A 22,747-nucleotide genomic window follows, 5' to 3' on the forward strand; every position below is an offset into this window, starting at 1 on the left:
AAATGAAAGCTTAGTTGAACGACAAAGCTTTGAAATTCGCAAATCTGAAGGATTAGATGACTTTCAAGGATCAGACATTTTGAGTGCGGGTGGATACAGTTTGTGCAAATATGGATATCATCTTGAAGTCTCATTAAGAATATTATATAAAAAGACTGACGCCAAGGGAGAGTGGACGGAGGAAACAGGGAGCAAAGACAAAAAGATGTTGTGACTTTGTTGTTTCGTAGATGCACTGAGAGGTGGAGGATTCATGAAATGGTTTTCCTCTAATGACGAGCAGCACTTAGTTCTTCCTCCAGAGAATGGAAACTGCTCTCCCGAGGGATCTCCTATGTACTCATTTGTGCCCATGCTGCAACTTTGTAGACAGTGCTCCTTCTCCTGCTGTGAGACAGTCTGATTAAAGGCTTTTGAATCAAACCCAGCAGAAGTAAAAATAGTCCTTTATGTGCAATGACATTCAAGGTTTGTTTTTCATATTCAATCTTAACACATGTATAGCTGTAAGTACCACATACAACCTCACTAAGTGTTACAAGATGTACAGGAGGAATCGTATTATTTACGTTGACTGTGTATTCATTTAAAGTCCAGTGTTTCGTTTTGTAGAGCAGTTAAACATTATTTATTTAAGGCCGGACTCTGATGGCAAAAACATAATTTTTTCATGCACTGTTCAATTTTGATAGTTTGGGTTATTTTGCTTCCATAACATGTCTTCTTCAAAAAAAACATCCAAAATGCACATTTATGTGTTTATTTTTTTTCTCTATTTGTGTCTGTAGATTTCTCCTAAATTCACCAAAAGTTACCATTACATATAATTTAGAATCATTGGAAGTCAATTGCACATTTAAACATGACATTGCAGAAAACTTGTAATACAAAAAGTATTTTGTATTGTCTTAATGTAAGTAATCAACTGTTGAAGTTTCATGTCAATATCTGAGTTAAAATATTTACCCTATACACCTGTAGTTTCTTCAAAATATCTGTAAATTAACAAAACATCTCTCTAAAGGAAGTTTTCTCTAAATTACTTTTTTCTCAGACTCTGATCCACAAATCTCCACTTCAGTAGCTCTTACATACACCAAACTTTACACTTTTCCTCTCTATGTTTTGAAGCTTTCTACAGAGGGCTTTGTGCAGTTTGTTCCTGAAAACATGGAGAAAATAGATCTTGTTTTATGGCTGTTGAAAGTATTTTCAGATTTATGGAGTGACACAAAGAGATTTCCCTCTAATGACTAATATGTCAACAATACTTTTGAACCTGTCTTTATCCAATGTTCACATTTATATTCTGGAAATATATGCTAATGAGCACATGCTTAATAAGATAATTCCTCATTTGAATGTTTAAACTCAAAATCAAAGTAATCAACTGGGTAAGTTTCATGGTGATATCTATTTTGTATCCTCTTCACCTGTAGTGCTCAAGTAATGAGACGAGTTATTCTACATATTCCAAACTGTATAAAACACCTAACATGTTGAACTGTTCCTTTAGGTCAGGGCTGATATGCAAGACTTTGAATGTTGCCACTCCTCTATGTTTTGGCCTGAATATTTTGTATAAAATGTAACACTTCTTGGACTTTCACCTCATCTTCCGTTTACATATGAGTCAATTTTGTATTCACCATAGCACCAAATATCAAATATGTTTAAATAAAGACATAATTACCTTTGCTTTAGTATTTTGTACTATTAGTTAACACCGCAAAAGAGAAATAAGCGCACTGCGCATGCTCAGAATCTTCTTCTCTAGTATTTGAAGTATCGTTGACGTACCCTTTATTGCCACCTACTGGCCCGGCGAGCCTTGGAGTCTACGGAGATATTTTGTAAAACAAAGGTCGTGTGGACAGAACTTTACTTTGTTTAAAATGTACAGAAAAATATCAGTTTAAAATGAATATCTGTATACATGTGGACAGGGCCTAAGTGACTGACACATCCAAAATTACTGATGCAAAGTAAAAAACATTTTATTTTAAGATGATATGATATATATCATCTTATAGTATCATCATCCGTATATCATCATATACAGATGACCTTTTATTTTGAAATTCCCATGGCACCTATGTGTCACCATTTCCATCCAAGCGTTTCCTCCTTCATTGTAATACAATTGTCAAAAAATATCTTAGTTGCGTTTTGTGAGTTGGTTTGATTGAGATTAAATGGACTAATGATCTCAGGCTTCAATCGAATCCAAAAACACATCGCGGCAGATTTTGTTATATTAACAAATATCGTATTGTTGTCCGAAGAATCAATATGATATCGTATCAGAGAAAACAGCATCAACATACTCTATTATAGGCATGTGACTGATGTTTCACTCAGCTACCGGATTTTACCCTGTGACACGGTAAGTGCTGGTAACGTATCTAATAACAGGAAAGTCACTTTAGCGCACTTTCCTCTGATTGAAAACTTACCCACAGCGTCTGAGCAGGCGTGAAGGCCGACCATGTGGCGGTGAACACCGATTAAAACTAACATGATTTGCAGCTACTATTTGACCCGGCTCCTCCAGGTCTCCCCCTGCTCCTTGTCCTCCCGCCAGATGTTAAACACATTGTGGGCTCCGGACCGACTTTTCTACTGGTAGCACTGGTGCGACTAACTCCACACCAGTACATGATTTGGTTGCATCCATTAATGTTACAGCATGGTATTAATCAATGATGGAAGCTCAAGTACTTAAAGTAAAGTTTTGATGCTACTTTCTACTCCACTACATTCCAAAGGAAACATTGTACGTGTTACTTAGCCACATTTGTGTATAATGAGTAAGAGAAATACAACACATTGTTCTGTGGTAAATTAAACTAACATTAGCTCTATTACAGCCAGCTGCAACATTAAAATAATCTTACATGTTACTGTATCAATAGTAATAATAATCTGATATTATAATATATTGTAATGTAACAACTAAAGAGTACTTTTACTTTTATACTTTTAAGTACACTTTACTTACTTACATTCATACTTTTTAATTTTACTTTTTCAACATTACTTTTTTTTCAGTGGTATTAGTACTATTAGTATTAGTCAGTCACTTTCATCGACAGTGGTGAATCAGTCAGAACCTTCTAATGTTTCTCCCTCTACACCAGCCTCTTCCTCTCTCTCCTCATCTTGCTTTTTATAATAATCTATAGGCCCCTTCATTTATGGAACACGGTGACAGTTAAATGGAATATTTCGTAAAGTTTCCCGCCACTTCGTACGTGCTGTCCACCATATATGCATACGCCGTTAAATTAGTCTCCACCAGGCGGCAACCTGCGGTTCTACCGAGTGAAACCAATGTAGAAGTGTCTTAAAACCTGCATTCTCTCTACTGAGCAGCAGGGGTGAGACTCTTCTGGTTGTATAGAAGTCTATGAGAAAATGACTCTACTTCTCTCTTGATTTATTACCTCAGTAAACATTGTAAACATGAGTTTATGGTCTCAATCTCTAGTTTCAAGTCTTCTTCAATACAGCATGATGTTCATTTAGTAAATTATGGTCCATTTAGAGTTAAACAGACCATAAAGCAGAGTATGCTTTAGGGTGGGTTACTGTGATTGACAGGTCGCTGCCGCTACCAGAGACATGTACAGCGTCTTTAACTCACTCCTCGGCATTCCAAATATGTTAATTTCTTTTTGAAAAAAAACCCAGCATGGCGACGGCCGCAATCCAAGATGGCGACGGTGAAACTCAAGGCTTCAAAACGGCAGTCCACAAACCAATAAGTGATGTCACGATGACTACGTCCACTTCTTGTATACAGTTTATGGTCTCAACCTTTAACATGTGCACACAAAAAACAGGCGCACACGCATCATACGAGCGCACAGAGCGAGCGGAAAGAGCATCCTCGCAAGGGAGCATTTCTGCTCCGCTTGCACAAAAGCGCTCCAGCGGGAGCTCGAACCCTGCCAACGCACTAGGGTCTGCTCAACACTCCCTCATCAAAGTTGACTTTTGATACTTTGTAGGCGGGGACGGAATAGACAGTGGCTGATGTCACCAACGATGATGATGATCATCATGCACTCGCATGAACGCGAACACGAGAAATTTTAACCCACGCGCTCACCAAAAAACGATGGACCGTTTTTTGGTTGCGGTCTGAGAGCCCTGAGACTCCCTTTTGCCTCTCAACGGAGAAACACTTGGTTCTCGAGTTATTCCTTTACATGCTCTGTTAAATTAGTTACAGTCGCACATGTTAAGAGGAACAGCGATGGCAGGTGAGACACGGGTGGTAAAACCGTCTGGTCTTCAGGGAAGCAGGTTGAAGAACACCAGCTCAGAATGGAAACATCCTATCCCACTCCTCAGGAAACGTGAAGTCATCGACTCGTTCCCATTCCCAACTTGTCTCGGCGTCTGATACCGGCGCACACATTAGCCTCTGGTTCACTTTTATATATTTTGAGACATTTTCTGAAACATTTTGAGAAACGTTGTCCCTAATGTTTTACAGCACAGTTTAATTTGTCTACGTGACTGACAGAATGATACACTTTTTATTTATTGCTACTGGTCTTACCATTTGAAAGCTTACCTTTAGTTAACCTGAGTCATTTTTTTGTCTCGTCCTCCTCCCGTCCCTCTGGCTTCGTCTGTCTGGCTTCAATCAGCCTCTCTGTGTCCAAACTCGAGAGTAATGGTCAGCTCGGTAACCCAAGGATGAAGGCCTCCCCTGGGCCTCGGTCCTCCTTCCTTGGTATTTTTTTAACCGGCTCCAGCATTGTTGGGTGCAGTCCTCTTCTTTGATTTCTGTGCTCTCTGGCAGGTGGGGTGCAGCAAATGAGAAAACCATCTGACGTGGAGACAGAGATTAGGTTGGGCAGGAAGGCGCTGACATGGGGTTTAAACAGAGCGGAGGAAAGACTCAAAAATTCTCTGCAATACACCACAAATCTGAGGCGATATCTCCTGGTGTGACATCAAGGAGTAAGCAAGAAGTAATGCTAACTTTTATGTCAAGAGTTACGTTATTGGTTGACAGAAACAATATGACTGAAGCCGATGCCGTGTAAGTTGTAAGCATCAACCTGTTTAATTTGAGGTTGATATATTGTCATCACTACCAATAATTCATGTTTTCTGTCCTGTTAGATAGCAAGTTATCTCAAAAACAGATTTGTTCAAATTTTGTTGAAAGACACACTTTGATCAAAGGAGCATGAAAGGGATTTGTTTTTTATGCGAACAGTGACAGCGTGGTATAAATGTATTTGGACCTGAAGGAACCTTCATTTGTGCATTGTCATGGTTTGTTATTTTAAAAATAATATATCAGACGTAACATATATGGAGCAGGCTGGGGCGGTGAAGGAAGCTGCAGCAGCAAATGTCATAGTAGTCAGCTGGTGGACAAGCGGCTGAAGAACGAGCCAGCGATTGAAGCATGAATGAAGCAGCTGATGCTAATCCGCTAATGTGCCACTTCAGCGCTCTGCCCAAACTAACACCATTTCTTTCATGTACCATTTTCCAAATAATTTAATTCTGTTCAAAGATTCTAAGTCACCTACACTTTAGTTTCTCTGCGTCACTGTTCAAACACACAACAGTAAGGGATTTCTTGCTGATTGGCTTCAGTTCAGTCTTGGATTCTAAGTATAGTCATGTTAATAAGTAACTGTTGCCCGTCAATAAGTATTTTGACTTATTAGTTCTATCAGTTAAACAGTTTTAAAGATTAAATATTAAAGGTAAAAAAAAAGCTGAGCAAAACTCAAAGAGGTGTGGCTTGTCCCTTAACTCTCTGAACCCCAAGCAACTCCTGCACCTCTCTGGAAACAGGACAGTCATGTGTAGAAGCATAGAGCACTCAAACAATGCAGTACAACACAGTTACCATGCCATGAATCATTAAAAAAGCAGAATGTCGTCAAAAAATTGCAAAACACTGGAATCTATATATCCAACATGTTTCCAGGTGCTCACAAGTGTTACTAATGTTGGAAAAAAAATGCTGTAAATATTGAACTATTTACATATTTAGAACCTCTTCTTACAGCCTCTCCTCTCCTTAATGCACAGTGCTCAGCATGCTCAGCAGCCTGCAGTTCAGTCAAAGTTTCACAGAATCTTTAAAGCTTTGAGCAAATTTGACATAGTGGCCAAACGGTGAAATTACAATTTTCGGGTCTATCACGTGATGTCATGGGGTCCAAAAATTTTTTTGTCACCCAGTGGATGATTTGTTTTGAGGTACATCAACTTCCCAGTAAAAACACACAAATAACCCATATTTAAACCATTAGGTCATAATAGCATAACCCAGAGTTATTTGCTTTCCTCTGTTCATTTGAACGAGGCCGGACAGAGGGCTGGCATTTATGGGCCACATGATGTGGTAGATTGCTGGAAGAACCTGGTTTTATAACCCAGAAGTCGTACTTTTTTAGATCCATGTGTCACTGAGCAACTTTCGAAGGGGGCGCCCCGATGCTGTACCCAGTTCTCTTTATACATCTTTATCTTTACTGTATACATGAGTTGTTGCATTCATTCACCGACAGATATACTTTACACACAGTACACTGCTACATTCACAGCTATAACCTTACTGTTTTATACTTCTCGTCACACACGACCTCTCTCTGCTTTTACCTTAGTGCACACATGCATCTGTTTTAGCAACAACAGTGGGGCAAATGAAGATGTCTGACTGTGGGGTGAAAAGTTGAACTCAACCGTTAACGTCGAAAACGAATGTGCAAATTGATTCAACTGACAAAGAAAAAAATTATGTTGAACAAAAAATGTATTGGAATTTTGTGAAGTCTTGGGAGGCAAAGTATCTTCATCTTTGAGCAGAACAGAAAATGACTTGTTTGTTTGTAATCTTTTTTGTTGAGTTACTCTTATAAAACCTTTATGTCATATTTTTATTAGAATTACATAGTATCTTAATTATTTAAAATATAAGGCGACTAAAAATGGCAACCATATTTTGGTCCAAAGGTTGTCAACCTGGCAACACATTTTCAAAGTTAGTGTGGCGCCCTGTCTACATACGTTTGATAACTCAGCAACCGCCTATCCTATCCAAAAGAGTTATTGCATTTTGGTGGTTTACGAGAAAGTCACATACTGTATATCCCTGCTGAGCTCATATTGGCACTTTTTGGAGCACTGACACTAATGATTCCGTACATTCAGTTCAGTTTGAAGATTCTGTGTTAAAAATATGGGAGTTTACATGCTAAACATGTCCAGCGTGACTAACTTTGACATACTGGCTGCTCTACAGCAACATGATAAACAGAAAGGTCATAGCTTTGTGATAATGTGGATTTACACAGTTTACACAATCCATCCTTGTACAATGTATCACTGCACTGGATGTAGGTTTTCTCCAACAAATATGGCCAATCAGGATAATTGTGTTATTATCACTCACACATGATAATTTTTTAACTTTTAAACATTTTCTTTAGTTAAATAAGAAAGTCAGAGGCAATTCTAGCGAAAGCTGGAAGACATAACTTCTGTTGGTTGAACTTGGTAGAAAACATGCCACTCCTGACATGCACATGTTTTTTAGGCAAAGGCTAATGGTCCATCTGTCTTTACAGAGGTTAATTTCAATATGCACGGTTTCAGTTGGAAAAGGAGCATGAATGATTTTGAAACATGTGCTGCAGTTGGACTGTGTGTGAGTCAGACGATGTAGTCATCATACATCAATAACACCATCTAACAGTTGGATTACAGCAGAGCTTGTGAGTGTATCGAGCAACTATGACCAAACCTGTTGTTACCTGTTGAAAGACTGAGTAGAGGAAACAAAGCCCACATGGATTCATTATTACAAAAGTTTGACCTAATTCCCCAGCCTCACACCGTCTCCATGACAATGACTCTTGTGTTTTTTCTGTGTTTGGAGGGACTTTTGAGTTGTATTGTTCACAAAATATCACACATGATATCTGATACCACAGGTTAATCCCTTCGTCGTAGAAGAATAAAGCGTGTTAAACTACTGCACATGGCACAAGTGCAATGACAACTAGTTAACAGTTATAAGTACAGTATATGTTTTTATTTAATTTTCTTTGTTACTTTTGACAGGGGACCAATTTCACCAATAATGTTTATTTTGCAATTGGCTTGTGGCCTTTTGCAGTCTTCGCTTGCTATACAATTATACCATTACTCACATCTCAAATGTATGTTTCCAGAGTTATTGACTGCTGTAATCATCGCCTCTGTCTATGGTCCCTTCCTCACACTACTCCACTGTAAAAGATGAGGGAAGTCTTGACCAAGACAACACATCTAGAAACTTTTTGGGGCAGACCTTAACTCCTCTCCCTTGAAGAGAGTCGCCTATATTTCGTGAATTTTGGCAATGAGCTGTGATTAATTGATCAAAAAAAGCATATCCAACATAACCATAACCTCCTAACCATAAAACAAATTCTGAATAATGTTAATCACATGATATAAATGTAAATATAACAAAATAATGATTGATAATTTGAATGATAAATAAATAAAAAAATATGTATAAAAAATGAATATAAAATGATTTCTATTACCCTCTCCATCAGGGATTCTTAACCTTTTTGACCTCGGGGCCAAAGTACAAAGTGGCCCGGGGCATATTAACACTGTATTGGTTTAACTAATTGATCTCACTCTTGGTTTGATTTATATTCAATAACTAAATCAAATTCACTTACAGTTTAACAAGCAAATTTCCAAAAGGTCCAGATTGAGAAAATCTCCTTGTGCAAAGGAACACTACAATAATATCTAACTTGCACTATTTAGTGCCATATATTCAAGAAGTCTAGTAGTAACAATGTCTCCGTGTAGTAAACAACTGTCAAATAAATAAAGAAAGTACACATCAATTATATTAACAATTATTAGTCTCAGTTTTCAAATTTAACTTGATGGATTATAAATAATACATAGAAAAACATTAAATAAATGTTCTTCTCATTTCAAGTAAAATAAGTGCTGGAATAAAAAATAACTGACATAACAGAAAGCTTTTGAGAAATGTGCATCTTAAAATAAAGTACTTCATTTTAGAAAAATGTATTTCATTGAATTGCTCTTCAGCTTTAAATTCAGTCAATTCAGGTGTGAAGTGATGTCAATCAAAAAAAACATATTTTTCTCGTCTTCTAACAAGATAAATCTGTGTGCAGCGACTTTATCTGTGGTTATTCAACCACTTGTTTCAGCTCTATTCTCTCTGTTAACATCGTCATTTGTCAGTGAAATTATGTGTAGTTCTGATCATCATGGGCCCTTATGTTCATTTTCTGTGTCTTCATTGCGAACGTGAGTGAATACTTTTGCTCTAATTAAGACATACTGCCCGTGGGAAGTTTTCACCTATACGAGTCTGCCAATTTTTGGCCAAAGACTCTGAGCTCTGTTCAGTTCTCTCTTTTTAGGGACCGTCATCTGACTTGACTTTCTCAACTCAAGTACTAGTCTTACTGCTCTGCGATCTATTTCCTCGTCTCTACCCCGTGTGTCACGGTGTGTGTACATCTCACTCGAGTCAGGAAACTTGTCAGAATACCCATATTTGATTGGCTAAACTGCATCACGTGACACATTGGTCGGTGTGTTTCCTGCACCGCTGAACAAGTGCTGTAAATGCTGAAAAAGCTAACCATTCAAGGTCAATGCCTAACCGTAACCATTCAAGGCCAATGCCTAACCGTAACCATTCAAGGCCAATGCCTAACCGTAACCATTTGAAGTCAATGCCTAACCTATGCCCTATGAGAACTAAGCTTAACCACCTCGCAAGAGATGGCAGTGTCTTGATGGGGCTGACAGGTGGCATAGCTCTTCGAGAGCTTCCTGTAGGTGACAGTCCCGAGTCTGAGTTTCCCTTCCCTTGTTTTTAGTGAAGCTGTATGACCTAGGATGAGCAAGTTACAAACGTAGACCTCAGTCAGCCTGTCTTCATGGCCTTGATACCTCCTTGGAGGTCCAAGAGAAAGCAATGAGTGACGGATCTGATTCTGACATTAAAGCTCTTCAAAGAGCTGATAGCGCTCTTTGAAGAGTTGGGCCTGTGTCTCTAGCAATTTGAAAAAGTTCAAGAGGTCACCTCAGTCAATCAGGGCCTAATCACATACATTTGAGAGGCCCGTTTGGCCATACAATGGTTTAGCGACTTTCAACCATTACTGGCTGAAAGCAACCGTCCACCCGAAGGTGTTTTGTCCCTTTGGCCCCACAGGAAATGCCCCATAAATTACCCTAAAGATCAGGAGGTTGCCTGCACAAGGTAGACATGTAGATGGCCAAAATACTTAACTCCAGTTGTACCTTCTAACTCCCCATATTACCATATGATTTAGAATTCCATTAAAATATTTAGTTTGACACATTTAGTCAAATGCAGTTGGACAAAAATACCAGGATGTCCTACTGCATCCTGTCACATTTTGCCAGCATGCTTTTCATGCTATTTTGACCCTCAATCCCCTGCGCAATAGATCAGCAAGAGGGTCAAACTTCAAGGTGCAATGGTATGACAAAGTACTATGTCATAATTGAATGCATTCTACAGTGCTTACATTGTAAGGGCAGCGTGTACTAAAAGTAAAAAGACAAAGTATGCAATTTGGTTTGACAAGTTAAAAAGATAAAGATAGAAGCTAAAGTGTAAAAGTGAACCCCCACATCAACTGATGATCGAGACAGAATACAATGAAATTAAACAACACTGTTCCTGCAAAGCAGGATCTTTATTCACTGTTACAATCATTAAAAAGCAGCATGTGTAAATTGAGTATACCTTCAGTAGTATGCGTTGCATAGAAGTGCTAATGATGTTGTCACGACGCACCGCTGTTACTTATGCTGTGGACAATGGTTGGGATGTGGTATGATGAAGGAGCCAAAGAGTACACAAGTTTGTTGTATTTATTTATTGTTGACTGTGGCGGCTGGGAGCCATGTGCACAGCTGGGGACACAGAGCTGTTCCTTTTGTTCTCCCTGCCAACAAACAAATAGACAACAGCAGTTAATGCCTGATTGAACAGATTTGATTGTCTAATTAGTTATGTGGCAGAACAATATTGTATATAGATTTCCAAGATAAAGGTTAAGTTAAATAGTGCAACAACTCACCTCTGCCTGTTTCCTTTTCCCTGGGTGTCCGGGCAAAATTCTTCCCCAGGGGCTCGAGCACCTGGCCGATGCTACGCTATGATTGGCCAGTCTGCGTTTGAGGTAGCGAGAGGTCAAGTTACTGAAGAGGCAAGACCGAGTTTTGCCTCCAAGTGGCTTAAAAAACTCTGATCAATGCAGCTTTAAAATTGATTGTAAGGGCAGCTGCAGTATGTACAAGTAAAAGTACAAAGAAGAAGTATGCAATTTGGAAAGCAGCTCAGACCACAAACCACTGGGTGACGTCACTATGTTGACTTGTTATATACAGTGTATGCTGCTGCCTCCTAATAAGAGGCAAAAATGATCTGATAATATTTTTTACTTACATTACATAGGCCTACACAGGGATGGTAGACATTTTACATCAACAGTATTACTAATCTTGAAACCTATTATGCTGGAGTAGAGATCACAGAATGAATGACAAATCTGCTACATTTGAATCCATGTCACAATAATCTGGGCTCAAGCTATTGTGGTTAATAGTCTGAATTTAATATTAGGCCGACATTCATAACATTTGCTCAGTTATATTACATGTCTTTAGGCAATAGCATGATGGTAGTAGTGGTAGCATATATAATCCCCTATGACAATGGTAGGGTGGACATAGATGGCAATACAGTAACAGAACTTTTGCTCCATTCATTTGCCGGTCCAGTCAAGAGAGTGAGGGGAAATGAAAAAGATGAAGGTATTCAAGGGCTTTTGAGAAAACATTCTGGGCTGGAGGCCCAGAAGACAACCGCCCACCCACCCGTGCTCCGCCCCTGCTCTAACCAATCCTTTAACTTATCTTTTGGAATATAGCATTAACATGCCTAATGGCTACTTGCTGAATTTGCCTTGTGGATAGTAAACTTGACAAAGCCGAGTGTGTGTTTAAGAAAACTGTGCTTATTATTCTGTAGCTCCAACTTGCAGTGCTTTGATGCTGAGAATACAAACCCCGAGGGACCACAGCTAAAGATGAGACCGTTTGCTGTGTCCCAGTAACCTGAATTTGGAAGAAGAAAGATCTTACTATATTTAGACTATATTCACATTAATTTGCAATGTTAATGAAAAGATCAACACCCCACATCACAACCAGTCCTTTTTAGGTATGTTTTCTTTGTTTGAGTACTGTATATATTGCATGTTGGATTCTAGCTGTGCAGCTTCAGAGTAAATCTGAGAAGGAGAATGTTACGGTTTAACATTCACATTAAGCGTGAATGCCATAGTCCTAAACAACATCATGGAGAGTGATTGACAGCAGATACTTTATATTCAAAGAATAGGGAATATAATGGTGTAATTAACTTAGGTGTCTGTTGTTCATGATTTAGTCTTATTTCATTGGAGTGATTGAAAGCTATAAATCTCGCTAGGGCATGAGTTGTAGACATCTGTGTGGTCTAACAGAGGTCAACAATGATACAAAATGTAGAACCAGGGATGGGCAATGGAAAACAATCCTGAGTCCATTTTTAATGAATTACCCTCTATCGTCTTTTAAACCAACTTCTACAAATCCTGTTTTTTCAGCGGACCATGATGAAATACTGCCCCTTTTAATTTGATTTTAACAAAAAGCAACAAAGAACTTAATATCTGACTGTGAAGTAAAATGAAATTTCCAGTGTCAGCAAAGCCAGTAGTGAGGTGTCTATCAAAGACATGAATGCCAATACTTTTCATTTGAACCTCCCGTTCTCTGAGCATGTTAAATCAATTTCAAATTCCCATTGGCGACTGATAAAAAAACATTTGACCCCATCTACAGTTCCTCGTTCATTTTAATGAGTTTCTGAAATGATACTCTTCTGTGAGCATCTGTCACCTTGTTTGGCAACGGACCGCGAATGGCATCTCTTTTTTCCAATACAATTCCATTTCATTTGGAAGGCAGTAGGAAAAATAAATCACATTCATTGGGGTTTTGTTCTGCAATATTTATGTCAGTATGTCTGGTAGCTCCATTACAAGGGGGAGCACCCCACAACCTCTAACCTTGACTTTTAGAGCATGGATCGGTGTGCTGGCTCAGGAGTCTGCAACCTAATGTTTGATTTTATGATGGCTGTAAAGCATATTAACTTTGCAATGGATGGGCACATTTAAAGAAACCCCAGATGCTAATTTGTGTTTGAGATATTATAATTGTTCCCCTTATTATCTGCAGGTTTAGAAACCCTGTTGTTTTTTCATTGTGTTCATTGTGCTCTGATAAACCCAACTCATTACCTTCTGAACACCAAACAGATAAAATGAGCAACTAGCTAGGTCAATTTACGTTTCTTCCAGTTTGGTGTATGAACTTAAACTGATTTTATGCAAACTTGCCAAACTTGCTTTGCCATTATGATACATTTCAATCAATATGAAAACATGATTAATATAAATTAGTTTGTTTACAAATTGACTAAGGTGGGTACTAGTGTTTGACAGGCGGTGTGCAATTGAGCCTTTACTAAGCTCCGCCCCCTGCTGTTACTCCATCATGCTTTTCAGGGTTACCATGGAGCACACGCTGTCACTAACTGCACGCCTTGAAGAAATATTGTCTAATTTTTGGGAAAACAAAAAAGGAATTTCAGAGAGAGGCAGACAGAAAGGTCTACAAAATGTATTTGAAGGATATATCCAGGATGTCAAACTGAATTATCAGTGCAAACAGAAAGAGAAAGCTTACAGATCAAAGTGTAAAAGTGAACCACCATATCACCTGGTGATCGAGACAGAAGACAATAAATTGAAGGAACAGCACTGTTCCTGTATAAACGCTAGTTAATGATATGCTGTCAGACTCTGCTAATGTTAGCTCCACAGGATTTTACGTTAAAAGTAATGTGTAGAAATGTTTAGAAACATACAGTATATCTCCTTCTACTTCTCCGGGTAACGAGTGTCACTGTTAGACAACGTTTTCAACCATAACTAGTTCCAAATCAATAAACCAGCCTGAAAATGAAGAAAATCTGATAGGATTGTATGACAGTATATGGAGCAAAGCCTGATAGTTGTCTAAAAAATACCTATTAATGCAGCTTTAAAATTTATCAAAACTACACTGTCACAAGCCTTCAACCATTGATTCAATGTGATTCATGCTCTATGTATTTAATGTGAGAGTAACTATAATTATCTCTTTCTGACAATCCTAGCCATAATTATGGCAGGGAAACTCAGATTTTCCTTAAAGTGTTGATAGATATGCAATTTGGAAACTTGGACATGCCAGTAAAAGTAAACAAACATGAATCCCTCATGTCAGACAAGCTTTATAATAATAAAGCTTATTTAACAGAGAATGTTGTAAACTGACTATGTACTGTATTTTCAACCATCACACAAGAACTGGTTTATCACATTTTGGACATTAATATACCAAAGTAATGGCTTAGGTCTCCGAACACAGCAATACCATTATAATGGTCTGACTGCTCATGTTTCTTGACCTGTCTGATCTATGTATAGCATAGATAGCATATAGTCTTGTTCCAATATACCAGCAATTACTTTGCCATATTCAGTGTCATCATAACCAACATAATTGACGACCCAAGTTGTAACAAACCTTCTCATTCTTTCTTAGAAGTTTAACAAAATGCTGCACATGCTGGCACAAAATGTCAGTTAGCAGCTGTTTAAATTCAGACATACTGGTATCGGTGTTAGTCTTCAAAGTCCCTTATAACCTGAACCGTAGGCTGCTGATTGTGAAAGGCTTTTATAGTCTCTTCATGCAGCTTCTTTGAAGTTTTATATTTGAGCTATAACTGTTCTCACACACACACGGTATTGATATACAGTGGCCGTTCCATACACCCAAGTGTATATAGTGTGAATACAGCTGTGAATGCACCCATTAAACATTGAGTACCCATTTGGATCCAATCACACAAGTCATATTCACAGTATGTAGTTAAATTGAAGGGCAAATGCACTTTAGAGCCTCAAGTAGTAATGTTTTCCAAAACAAATAAATAAGCGCTTTACAAAGGCAAAATGGCATCCAAACTCCATGATGTTCTTCTGTGATGTATCCAGATATGTATGACGGGCAACTTATAAGGGAAAGCCCAAAATATTAGATCAGATTTTTATTACCTAACCTGACATAAGCCTGTTTAAAGACAGACCCTAAAACAATCCTTATGTAGCATCTTATTCCTGGCTTTTATGCTGGATTCATCTCCATATCACAATAGAATCAATGAATTTACAGCTGTGTGATTTTTCTTATTTAAAACAATGTGCGGTACGTAAAAAGCAACATTCATAAAAATTACAACTAATAACTCAAGCTGCGATATTTGTAAGGGAAGGGACGAACATTTTGACGTGGCTTTATTACCAACAGTGGAAAAATTGAATAATCCCAATTAAATGTTCTTGAGTCGAGGCCTCTCTATCAAGCATTTTAAATGGTCTCATAAACCGAACAGCACACCTCTTGCATGACAAGTTATCTCTCCTCTCTATGTAATGCCATGAAGATTGGAGATGCATGGTGGGTATACTGTTTTTTAACAAAGGACCATCTGCTTGGTCAGTTTGGGTCATGGATGGTCACCATCTATGGGTCACCACTATATTTTGATTTTGTGGTTTTGCGTCACATTTATTAGTCCCTTGTTCTCAAATTGAATTATCATTTTCAATCAACATATTAGCTGCATAATTACTGGATTCACTGATGTGACCCTGTAGGCGATATTTCATAACTAACCCCATGGCAGTTTTCTTCAGGGTATCTCAATCTCAAGGTTCCTTACCTTACATGTGATAGATTTGTGTGATCTGTGTGTTCCATCAGTGTCTTAACCTTTGGCACCGATTTGCCAAGACTATCGTCTGATGGCAACAACCGCCTATAATTATTTTGTGGCTTGAACTGTCTCAGTGTGGAAAAATAGATCGTCACAAAAGCTCACTTCACCCCTGTTCACTGAAGCTCTATCATAACAGTCGCTAGCACAGACACCAATCATTAAATTATGATTGTAACCTTGTCTAATTCTGATTAACAGTTCATAGTGTCAGAATCGTCAGTCGCCAAATCCAGAATGTGGTTTACAGCAAAGCCTGCTGCGTCTTAGACATTTCCCACGAGGATGGCATTCAGAATTTCTCATATTTTCTTTTTTCTTTACCTCTTGCAATTGTCCCTCTATTTCTTATGTTTTTTATTTCCTCACAGAGAAAAGTGCTCTATAAATAATATAGTAATATCATGTATTATTCATATTATTAATATGTTTATTGTTATTATTATTATGAACGTGAATATAACTGATAATCCCACATTTGGGTTTATGAATCTAATCTTGTTACCTACATCTTCAGAGGGTGAGGGCTAGAGGGCTTTATTCATGTAAACTAATGGTGCATAGCTCAAAGGCAAACAGCACAAGGGCATTGTGTCTGACTTCAACGATTATTGCCAGAGGCGTGCAGTGCAAATGTAAATGGGAGGAATACATTTTCACTAGGTGGCATCAGTCATGATCCGTTCCATTAAAAAGCGGTGAAAGCGAAGCCACTGTGATCTGACAACTTCAAGATGGAGGAGAAAAGTCACAAAGGCAGACACAAACAGAAAAAAGACACATCAGCACTGTAGCTGAGGGCTACAGACAACATTTGGGGGGTTGCTTCCTCTCCCGTGCACCTGTCATTGTTTACAGTCAGATTAGCAACTTGACACACAAGACTGCAGTTGGAGTTAAGAGATAACGTCTATGACCGAAATGTTTCATAAACATCCAATCTACAAGCTGATTAAAAGCTAAATCGTCCTCAAAGGAATCCAAGATTGCAGTGCGGCCGATTGGGTTCCACCTCTTTTGCTTGAGTTTGAGCTTAAATTATTGCTACAGAGCATAATCAATGAATTAAGATTCCCAGAGTTACCTGATTCTGTGCTCTGTTTTTGGTTAATATAGATTAACAATTCAAGTGAATATGCATTCCAATCAAGTGCCATTGAAAAGTGAATCTCATTTAAGTCACAATGTGAAGATTTGTGCGGTGCACCTTATACGTGGCCAGGTCTTGGCATGTGTTATTGATCGCTCCGTTTAAACTGGTCTACAAATGTGCACCATGGATTATTGAATGATTAAGTTAAAACAAATGGCACCTCTGCAGCTTATTTCTGCCCTTGGTCTCCTGCAATGAATTGGGTGCAGAAAGAGTCTTGAAATACCAGTGGCTTGAAACCGGCAGTGTGTGTGTGTGTGTGTGTGTGTGTGTGTGTGTGTGTGTGTGTGTGTGTGTGTGTGTGTGTGTGTGTGTGTGTGTATGGGCGCTCCAGAGTGAAATCTGACCTTGCCTTCAGGAACAACAGCACAGGTGTGTAATGTGATAGATGCGATCCCCTTACCAGCACGCCCACAGATCAACCAGGCCTTTTGCCCGGCCAGATTTCCGTTGTAATGACTGTGAAGATGAATGAACATTTGTCACATCAAAGTAAAAAAAAAAGCTGATCTACTGCCGGGAATAAAGGGGCAACAGAAGCTCGACCAAATCAAGTCAGACATATTGTCTTACAACTTTGTGATTTTCTAACTTTGTTACCAACTCTACTTGTTCTCTTTGAAGTTTTAAAATAAGCTTTTTCAATTGTTATGGGACTGAATAGACAATGCATCTATAGTTTCTAATGTAAAGGCAAAGATTGTTTTTTGCTAACATGTGATTTAGCATTTTTTGTAATATACAGTATTCTGGTTAAAGTAATAGTTAAACATTTTTAAAAAATACACTCATTTGCATTCTTAATGAGAGTGAGGTAAGGCGATTGATATCACCTTAGTTTTTGTGCGCTAACTACAGAGCTAAAGTCAGGACGTGGTTAGCCTAGCTTAGCATAAAGACTGGAAGCAGGGGGAAACAGCTAGCCTGGCTCTTTCCAAAGCACCAACACCCCTGAAGCTGAATCATGAACATGTTGTGTCTTGTTTGTTTCAACCGTACGGTCCCACCTTTAAAAAAGAAGAAGGTTAAATGAATGAAGCACTCATAAAACAGTTAGTGTATCTAAGTTAGCTGTGATGGCTGATCCCATCAGATGGTGTCGAATTAGTTCAAGATATTTCGCGATGTATTTTTTTTCCCGTTACTATGGCTATAAGGCATGACCCGCCCTACTCTGCCTCTGATTGGCTTACCCTGATATTCAACCCTAACCAATCTCGCTCCTCATGCCTAAACCGACCAACCCAACCAACGAAGGCAACAAGCACTGGGCAATCAGAGCAAAATCATTCGTACTTTAGCAGGGTACTTTTTCAGGGATGGATTCTCTGTGCTAAGTCTTGTTCAAAGTTCAGGTGAGTTCAAAAGAGCAGGTAAAATGCACTTTTCAAGCATAATATATACTGAAATAAAAAAGGCCTCAAAGATTTTGAGGCCTTTTTGGTAAGGCAAGGCAAGGCAAGTTTATTTGTATAGCACATTTCAACAACAAGGCAATTCAAAGTGCTTCACATAAAACCATTAAAAGCATCAAAACATAATGCAAAAGAAAAGGAGATTTAAAACATTAAAAACAGTCATTATCAGTATCACCATCATAGGAAGGTGATACAGATGTTGCTTATCATTTTAGTTGATACTGTGTTTTAGTGACGCACGTATGGCTGTAAAGAGTAATAACAATAACTATTTGGTTTTAAATTGTCAGGATATAGTAAAAAAAATAAATAAAAAGCCAATCACAAGTCCCCAAAGCCCAAGTTGTTATATTTAATTGTTTGGCTAACCAACAGTCCAAAACCTGAAGACACTCAATTAAATATTATAGATGAAAAAGAAAACCAACAAATCCCCACATTCAAAAAACTGAAAGCAGTGATTGTTTGGTATTATTAAATGAATGACTTAAACATTGAATCGATTATCAAAATAGTTGCCAAAAAACGTTCTGGTGATCAGACTGATAAATTAATCGGCTATTGGTTTTAGCTTTAGATGTTTCCAGTATAGCTAATTTGGGAAAAAGTACACAGTAATCTTAACCTCATGATCTGCTTACTATTTGTTTTTCTACAAGAAGACCATAAGATGCAGTTGGACGCTTTGGAAAAAAAAGCTGGAAAAGTGGTCAAACTACTGTTAATCAAAGACCTTTTCCCAAACCTGGACCCTTTGGGCCCCAGTGGGGGTCCAGGGGCCACTTTGTCCAGTTGGTGCACTAGTCTTGCAAAAAGAGATATGAGAGGTTGGATCTACTTTCAGCAAAGACTCATCTGAATCTGTAGTCCACATGAGAGCCCCTTTATTGTGTAATGCTGTTGTGTTGTTACAGTGTCATTGCTGCATCTGTGCAGTCAGATCAGCCGGGCACACAGCAGCATAACATCTGATGTGTAATTAAACAGATCACAGAGCTCTTTGCTGCTGCAGAAGCCGTGAATGCCTGAGCCGCGTGGCGTGTGACGGTAATCACCAAAGAATGAGCACATACTACTACTCTGCAGCAAAGACACCGGGGACATCTGTCATTCAGATGAGGACAAATGTAGGTCACTGTTCCTCGTGTCTTTGCTCAGCAGGGCCTGATTAAAGCAGCGACCCCATGGCCTAAGATCTCTGCCCAGAGTTACACAACATTTGACTTTTTTTTTTTTTTCCGTGCAGTTGCGAAGGCTGCGTGATTCGATATCCTTCCTTGCGGAGAATCCTTGCCCATGACTCCCACTTAGAAAAGCAGAGATTGGATTACCCAACTGTCAATCAATCATACGGGTGCTGATGCAAGCGCACCATGAAACATACCAAACAGATGGCCAGCCGCCACCACACGCCTGCACCCCCACCCCGGCCCTAACCCGGGACCTAGTCCCTCGGTAAGAGACTGTAAGCTCCTTAGATTTTTTCATGCTTACCACTAATTTAGGTCTTTTCATCAAAGCAATCACACTCTTATATTTTTGTACCAAAAACGACACTTTTGACGCCAGCTTTGCCTACAAGTTACCAGCTATCACTGCCTTCATTTACAACATTGAACGGTTGTGCAACAGATGAGGAATGTGCAGAAAATGTCCTAATGAGTCGATAAATCCGCCGCCGTGCTTAAGACAATAGCATGCCAGGGGGCTGAGCGATGGGTGTATTTTGGGGCAGGACAGGCGACCCCCGACACCCGGGGCCGGCAGGCGGCGGAGGAGGAGGCTGAGCCAGAGCAGGTGTCTCTGCTGACATCTGCTTCAGTTCACTGGGGAAACACAAGCACCCTGCAGCTCCAGCGCTGACAATGCCACTGAAGTGCCCCGGCTCCGTATAAACAAGGTAGACTCTTTTTTTTCTTCTTCTGGCTCTGGATTCATCAGATTGAGGGGGCGAAGACTCACTTCCTTTGCAGGATTGGCGTTTGTGGTTTGTTTATTCTTTTAAAAAACAATTTATTTTTTATTTATAGTAATAGAACATGACTTTGTTCTGGGAAGATGTATGGCTTTCCTTTATTACTACTTCTTGCTTTTCACACTTTCCATGTTCATTTTCAATGTGGCAGATTAATCTGTGCAAAAAAAAAAAAAAAAGGTTTTCATGTCGGAGTATTAAGAGGATTCGACCCAGATCTCTTACAGACATTAAAGAAAAAGAAATCTTTGGATGTTCGGCCTCATGCAGTATTGATGCTGTCATGTTTACTCATCAACCCACTTTCCTCCTGAATCTAATCAAGCTGACAAGACAAACCCACAAAGGCTGTTGATTCAGACGCGCCATTGATCCAAGTTTGCGTTCTACTGGCCCGAGTGCATTTTTAGACTTTGTAGTGTAATCAGAGTCTTTGTGGACTTTCTGACCTGTGGTAGCATATATATATATATACGTATATATATATATATATATACATATATATATATGTATATATATATATATATATATATATACATATATACATATACGTATATATATATATATATACATATATATATATGTATATGTATATATATATATATATATATACACATTTTCTCCCTCGTACACAGCTTGACAGGATTTCACATCGCAGCACCTTTACTCTGTGCACTTGTTATAATCGGACATCGATCTTCCCGGTCGCTCCTCAAACAATGGATTATAATAGAACAACTATATGATGGAGGTGGTTGGCAGGAGGATGATGTGTTGAGACATATCGAACTGAGTAAGACCGAAGGGGGTGGGGTTGGGGGACGGGGGGGACTGACAGGAGTACCTGATAGAAATTCTGAGCATGCACTGGGGTGGCGTGAATCCCAGCCCATATGTGTCCTGTAGATGAAAGCTGTCGTCTTATCGCTGTAACCTGACCTATTTCAAAACTCTGCGATGAAGAAGGCTTGTCTAATTAAAAAAAAAAAAAATAAGTGCGCATCATTCCGAATTTCTTCTTGTCCTTCAGATATACTTTAAGAGCCTGGAGGCATGATAGAAACTGTATTGATCTGTGTTTGGGGGCCAGTTTGACCTTTCTCCTTACAATGGCTCGCTGTTTTTGCACTTGTGTTCAATTTCGATCATTTTATTCTGCTCACACAGTCTCTCCTCCTAACCAACAAAGTGCCACTGCTTATCTCTTAGCGGCCAATAAGCGGCGGTGAAATCCAAATGTCAGGAGGTGAAATTGAAACCGGGGCTGTAGAGGTTTGTGTGTTCTGAGGGATTCGGGTGTCTTTCAGGTGTTGAGTTCTGGGTGCTTTTGGGGGCAGAGCGGCGGAGCCTGTAGATTAGAGAAGCAGGTTTGGTTTGTAGAAGGTTGCTATTTGAATCCATGGAGAAATCGGTAGGAATTTATGAAAGTAGCTAATAAACAGTGACAGCTTCTCCAGCGCTCTGCTCCTTCAGTTAGCTAGCTAATGGTAAACTGTTCAGAATTGCATGTCAAAGTTCACCAAAGTTGAACTTGATGCAAACTTAGTCTGTACAGATTTACTTCATCCCCGCCGATTGAGAGACTCCATGATAATGAATTTATTTTTGCTGTTTGAAATGCACAGAATGTTGCTGGAAAATGATTTTGTTATTTTCTGCCACTTACAAAGGGTAACTGATAATCATTTAATGCATTTATATAAAATGTTATTATTTCATTTGAAAAAGACTGCTTCTCCATGGCTTCCTAGCTTATTTATTTCCAAATAAAATGCTGTACATTTATTAAATAGATCAAAACCCCTGAACATGGTAAACAAATAACAAATAAACCTTGTTTCCTACAAAAAATAATTCCCATACAACTTTCCTATACACGGTTTTTAACATTTTGACACAAAACCAAATAAAACTACTTGGTTAGATTTAGTAAAAACATTGCGGTTTGGCAGACGTTGACTTTTAGTTTTATCATAAAACACAAACAGCGGTGTTCTGGGTGAAAGTCCTGTGCTTGACCCACCTGTCCACCCCGACTGCCGCCTTCTGCAGACAATGATAAGAAACGTATTTGTGATACGTGAAAAACAAAGAAAAAAGTTTATCTCAAAACATAATTGACAACGCAGTTTCCTTGTACGAGAACATAATTTTTGGGAGACCAGACTTGTCATGTACATGTAGTACAG

The sequence above is a fragment of the Cebidichthys violaceus genome, unplaced genomic scaffold, assembly GCF_023349555.1.
Source record: "Cebidichthys violaceus isolate CVI_PGR_0920_01 unplaced genomic scaffold, fCebVio1.0.p SCAF_9, whole genome shotgun sequence".
NCBI classification, from domain to species: Eukaryota; Metazoa; Chordata; class Actinopteri; order Perciformes; family Stichaeidae; genus Cebidichthys; species Cebidichthys violaceus.